Here is a 6,901-nt window from a genome sequence, read left to right on the forward strand (position 1 = left end):
GGCTGTGATGTATTTGAAGTTTGTGGAAAAATGTGCATGCAGAACATTTACATCATTCGGAACATCACACAAATGAAATTATTAGACTAAGATATCTCAAGGAGCGCTCGCTTTGATGCAGTTTTTCTGTAAAATCAGAAAACAATTTTCAAATTCACTCCAAGCATGAAGGGTGCTAACAAAGACAACAAAAAATAACACATGAAGCAGAAGCAGACCAATCAGGTGATGATTGTCACATTTATTCTCTTTAGTCTTTTACATTTTGAATTAAAAACATGAACAAAATCTTAAACAAGTAATGAAAGAGTTTCATCAAAGCTTCAAGCTGCATCCCTCAGCAGAAGTGCATCATAAGTGTCGCACACATTCTTATTTGATGTAAAAATACAACTTTTACATCAGGATGTGAAAGTCTTCTTCTTCTTTGCTTTAGTTACATTTGGGTTTAAGTTGAAGGTAAATTCCATAATCCACAAATAATAATTTACAGCCATATTTTCTGCTTTAAATCTTTACAACTCACAACAGAGAACACAATGAAACTAATAACTGTTGCACACTGACACGTTCATTTCATTACCTAGGTTATCTGACAGTTATTGAATCCTCTACAAATAAATAATAATCTGAAACTTCTCTACCAAGAAACTGATGTTTTACACATTAGTGTAGAAACATCGGGATTATCAGCCTGCAAAGACAAATAATCGGCTGGACTGAGTCAGAGAAGAGACCTGCTGATGTTTCCAACATGAAGCTTGTGTTGGACAGAACAGTTCATTCTCACTGAGGCTGGGTTCAGTAACAGCTGCTTAAAGTTTGGCTCAGCTGAGTACTTTCTGCTCCTATTGGTCAGTCTCATAGACAATAGGGGAAAAAATATTTACAGTAAATGTACTCGTCAGCCCGCAGGATGATGAAGTCCTTCCTGTAGTGTCAGAGTGAAATCAGTGGTCTGTGTGGAGTGTTGCTGAATGCTGTCTGTCTCTGCTCAGCAGCAGGAGACTCAAAGTTCATCTGCAAAACGCTCTGAGACATTTCAGACAGTCTGCAGTTCAGCAGGAGGACGCTCTGAATCCTGACTCTGTCCATGTTTTCTGTAGATCAGAAAAGCAACAACAACAAGCACAACACAAAGTGACGCGCTCGCTATCAGTCCAGCACGTCCTCTTCTGACTCCGTCCCCTCTCAGTCCTCCTGGTTGATCTTCTTGCAGAAACAGGTGTGAGGTGCAGATAGATTCCCACGAGCGTGTTTCTTCCATGAAGACGTGACACTCGTACGTTCCAGCATCCGCAGTCGTCACATTCTCCAGAATCAAAGACACGTCTCCATCCTTCATGTGTCTGTCCTGCAGAGCCACCCGCTTCTTAAAAGATGGATGCTGCTTGGTGGTATCAAAGTGCTCGTCCCGGTACAAGAGCACATATTCTTCTCCCAGATCAGCTCTGCTCCAGTTCACAACTATGAACTTGTTGTTTGGAGCTCGACATGTCAGAGTGACGTTGTTTCCAGACTCAGCTGGGACTTTTTTGTCACCTGTGTGTGAAGAAACGCTGAGCTCACCTTCAGCAGTGCAAGCCAGGACGCATGCGCAGAGCACGCCCCCGAACAGTGACGTAATTCGGAGTGTAGCCATTCGAGCGGAGAGCAAAGAGGTGTCTCATACATGCTTCTCACACATGCAACATTAATAAACTAAAATTTCTCGGGAACGCTCAGCTTCGGGAATAGCGGCTTGTCTGTTTTGTCTCACATGAAGCTGAAAACACTTCAGCAGCCTCTGCGTGAAAACCAAAGTTTTCACGCATCTCTCAGCTTCGGTGTGGACATATCCGCTGTTATGTGCCCAAGTTTTTCTTCAGCCTCTGACAGTAAGTTGAAAACTCTTTACCCACTGAGAGGCTGTGTTTAAGGGGTTCAGCAGACTTGTTCTGGTATTGTTCTCTAGTCCTGCTGAACCCTTAAACACAATTCTTTTCAGATGGGTTCCACTTTGACTTTTGCTCATTTCACTGTAGTTAATATGATTTTTGGTTTTCAGCGTCAGCTTAGAGGAGATGTTTTAAAATTGTATCCACACCAGAGACAGAGACACGACTTTTTTCTTTATATAGTTTTTCAGCCTAGTTTTTTTTTCACTTTTTCAACATTTGTGGACACAGCTCTTACACTTTTCTCAAACTTTGATGTCATTTAGGACATTTTCCAATGTTTTATCTCTTTTTGGACAAGTGTTTTACACTCTTTTCCTTTTCAGTACAGTTTTTCCTCGTTTTCCCTTTATTTATTTATTTTCAAAAAAGGAGTTTTTCAACTTTTTCGCTGTTCGTGGACACGGACTTTACACTTTTTCTAACCTTTTTTTTTCTCCTTTCTAATACGTGTTTTACACCTTTATCCCCCTTTTTAACAGTTTTTCAACCTAGTTTCCTTACCCTTTCACCTTTATGGACACGGATTTTACACTTTTCACAACTTTTGATCTCTATTTGAACATTTTGGACTGCGCTACGGCTTCGGTTTTGACACCTCGCCTCTACTGTGTCTAAGCAGACTTGCTCAGTTTCCATTTTGACTTGTGTTAGTTTCACTGTAGTTAATATTATTTTCGGTTTTCAGCATCAGTTTAGAGGACCTTATTATGGTATCCAGACCAGAGACTTTAACACGACTTTGGCAGCTTTCTTCCCCGTTTTTCCACACAGATTTTAGACTTTTTTTTCAGAGTTTTTCAACCTAGTCTAATTGGCTTGGAAAGAAAAGCGTCTGGACTTCTTTAAGTTGGGTCACATGGTGGAGAGTCCTGGATTTAAGCCCAGTGGGAGTTTCCCCCGAGAGGAACAATGGACCCCCTAATGATCCTTTACCTAATCACATGAGCCAAGGTGTGAAAACGGATGTAGGTCACAATCAGCCAAGGTTTGGGGTGAGCTCATTGTGAAACCTAACCCCACCGTATCATGTGATTTCCTGAGGTCAGATGGCCCAGGATGTGAGTGGGCGTTGAACTTTGATCCCTCTTATCTGTGTTTGCACTTTGGGTTTTACAGTTTCTTGTGTGTGTAAAAAGCAAATAAACATGTTATTGCATTCTGAAATATAAAGGGATACTTACTTTGATTATGTTGCATGAATGTTCAGGCATTAATACTGTTTTGGAAAGCTGAACTAAAAGAATAAAAAGTAAATGTGAAAATGGTCACTTCATTGTGTCGTTTTTTTCTTCTTACATTTAGAGTCTCTTTGTTGACACGATCAAATAAACTGCTGCAGTCTGAGTAATTTTAAAAGAGAAAAGTATTTGGGTTGAAAGGGATTCTGCTAAAGTGAATGAAATGCTAATGAACTCCGAACTGAATGAAGACAGAAGTGGGTGGTACATCTCAAATGGGTCACTGACAACCACTTGATGATGATTATCTCCCATTTGTCTTACAGATATATCTTAGCCTATATTTTATGTAGGTCTTCATCATCATCATCAACAACTTTATTTATAAAGCACTTTAAAACAACCACAGCTGACACAAAGTGCTGTACATTGGAACTGTAAAATAAAATTACATGAGATATAAGTAAAAACCAAATAAAAGAAGAGCGAAAGCATTAAATAACTATTTCAATTAAAAGAGAAACTAAGTCTCACTGAGGTTAAAAGCCAAGGAATAAAAGTGGGTTTTAAGACGCGATTTAAAAGATCTGGATATTTAATGGATGTTTATGCCTGCATGTGTAGAGGATTGACGTATTTAGCAAAGAAAACACAAAGTGACCATATAAGAGGGTTAAATTATTGTCAGTATGACTAAAATCTTATGTGCAAACTGACAGGTGTTTTTGACAATGTCAAAAATTGTATATATTTCACGTAATATGTCTTTTATTTCTTTTATTTTTAACATTTGGGAAAACTTAAGTCTGAAATCCAAATGAAACATATTTTAATCCGGTCGTTAAGTGATGACGTGATGAATCCTACTTCCGGGCCTAAAGTAGTCTGCGTTTAATATGGCTTTTGTGTTAAAAAATGTTATGTATTTTCTTCTATTTAATCTCAAAAAAGTTCCTAAAACAGTCAGTGATCACAGTTTTTAAAACCTTAGGATGTAACTACAGCCTAACCTCGTATTGTGGATGGATTATCTCAGTTGTTCTCCTGGCTGAAGGTTGGTCCTTTTACAGCATCCTGCCATGTGATTACATTTGTTCCTGACCACCGAGAACACTCACGTTAACTTTTATCGAGTGGAAAAAAAATAGCTTGTTTATATTATGCTAACATAGCTGTGTCGCTAGCGGTCACGTAGCCCATCATTATCTACCAGCTAGCCAAACTTCAGTAACCCTACAAACGTCACTGCTGTTTAGTTTTCTGTCTTTATTTATGTTGCAAGTGGTAGCAGAGCTGTACGTTTTAATTTGTTTCCAAAACCCCGCAGTCAGGACATGCTATATTGTATTTAGATAGAAGCTAGTGAGCTAACTTCCTGCTAACTTCTAACTCCGTTAAATGTCATAAATTCCGTTTTCATGGATGCCTGGATGTTAATCTCAATTGTTACACCTGGTAGAGCAGAACGCTGATCATTTTATTAAAGATGAAAGACTTTAGACAGTTTTTCAACTCTCAGTAATGCCATAGTGATCGTTTGATATATGGACCTGCAGCGGAGTTTAGGCCCAGACACGGCTAGTGACGTCAGACTTAACGACCGGATAGTGTTTGTGTCCCACACTTTGACTGGATTGCTGGCGGCTGATCAAGGTCAGTTTTCAGTCACACACATATTTATTTTACGGCTCCAACATATTGACACTGTTACTGCAGTCCTCTGTAGGTGGCTATGGTAACACTAAGACAACACTGCCACCTAGAGGTCAAACTGAAACATTTTTGTTTCTTCTTCTGCAAAGTTTGTAAGATTCAAAAGAAGATTAAAGACGTAACGTTTGTTTTGAAAGATGAACAATGTTACTGAGGAAAAAAAGTAGGAAAAAACAGCAGCTGGTGATAAACTGGACTCACTCAGACTGACAAAAGTGCAAAAATATAAACAGAATTTTATAGTTTCTACTTTGTGGCCACTTTATTAGGTATAAGATGCTTGTTACATGTTTGACGCCTTTTTTTTTCACCTGAAACTTTGGAGGCTGTGATGTATTTGAAGTTCGTGGGAAACTGTGCATGTAGAGCAGCAAAATGCGTGCGTGTGTGGGTTTCCTCTTATAATCTAAAGATGTAAAATGTAAAGACAATAAGCTGGCCCAGGGGATCTCCAGGCCCCAAGGTTTTAGATGTGTCCTTGATTCAACACAGCTAATTTAAATGGCTAAATGACCTCCTCAACATGTCTTGTAGTTCTTCAGAGGCCTGCTAATGAACTAATCGTTTGATTCAGGTCTGTTGACCCAGGGTGATATCTAAAACCAGCAGGACGTCGGCCCTTGAGGCCTGGAGTTGCCTACCTCTGGTGCAGTTTTTTGTCTCTCTGTGTCAGCCCTGTGAAGGTCCAGGATGTACCATGTCTCTCACTCTATAACAGGAACAAATCTGATACTTTGAATTAAATTTAAGAAGAAAAGTGTGTAATATCCAAACTAAAGCCAGCACATCTTCCATCTCACTAACGTTAACATGTGGGAAACACAAAAAAGGAACAGGTCCAACTTCACGTGTTCACGGTAATAAAGCAGGTTTTGTTATTTGACATGATGTGATAACCACCATCACACTGATGGAGCAGGAACTCTGTGCAGCTCAGAACAGATGCTCAGTGGTCACCACCACAATGTCTTTGTAGGTCTCCCACCCAATTAAAGATGTTTTCTTTTCAAGGCCCTCTCTGACCTCTGCGCCTTCTGGTAACCATATATAAGAGCTTCTAAGCTGTTTTATTATTTAGCTGGTTGTGGATTCCCCCATGATCATGAAAAATGTGCAGGCATGAGTCTCTGGGGCAACCTCTGCAAATATGGTGGCAACACAGTTCTCATGACAGTGTCAAAGTACCCATTAACTTCTGTCACCACTGCCCCATGAAAGAGGATAAATCTGGACTGGAACAATCTCAGTTTGCAGCTTAGGGTCACTTCTCTGTCTCTGGGGCAACCTCTGCAAATGTTTTATTTTTTTTTATATTTTCTGCTTTAAATTTTTACAACTCACAACAGAGAACACAATGAAACTAATAACTGCTGCACACTGACACGTTCATGTAATTTCCTGGGTTATCTGACAGTTATTGAATCCTTTAAAATGGAAAATAACAAAGTGGTACAAATAAATAATAATCTGAAACTTATATACAAAGAAACTGATGTTTTACACATTAGTCAGTCTCATAGACAATAGGGGAAAATAATTTTTACAGTAAATTTACTCGTCAGGAAGCAGGATGCCATCTCAAATACCACGTGATGATGATTATCTCCCATTTGTCTTACAGATATATCTTAGCCCATATTTCATGTAGATCTGTTTCTGCCTGCATGTGTAGAGGATTGAAGTATTTAGCAAAAAAAACACAAATTGACCATTTATGCCCTAAGACAGATGGGACAGGCTCCAACCCCCTGCGACCCTGAAAAGGAACAAATGGATGGATGGAAAACTTAAGTGTGAAATCCAAATGAAACATATTTTAATAGTGTTTGTGTCGCACAACGTGACTGGATCGCTGATGACTGATCAAGGTCACACCTCTGTAGGTGGCTATGGTAACACTAAGACAACACTGCCACCTAGAGGTCAAACTAAAACATTTGTTTCTTCTGCAAAGTTTCTAAGATTTAAAAGAAGATTAAAAACGTAACGTTTGTTTTGAAAGATGAACAATGTTACTGAGGAAAAAAAGTAGGAAAAATCAGCAGCAGTAGGGAAAGCAGCAGATGGTGA

At 39.2% G+C, this 6,901-nt stretch overlaps 1 pseudogene; it reads right to left on the reverse strand.

Annotated features, from left to right (window-relative positions):
• Nucleotides 1-303: 303 nt before the first annotated feature.
• The window catches only part of LOC146389946 (uncharacterized), a 9,223-nt pseudogene continuing 2,625 nt past the window's right edge, over nucleotides 304-6,901 (reverse strand).

Source organism: Perissodus microlepis, chromosome 3 (genome assembly GCF_051167445.1).
Source record: "Perissodus microlepis isolate ML-2025 ecotype Zambia chromosome 3, ASM5116744v1, whole genome shotgun sequence".
Classification (NCBI taxonomy): Eukaryota; Metazoa; Chordata; class Actinopteri; order Cichliformes; family Cichlidae; genus Perissodus; species Perissodus microlepis.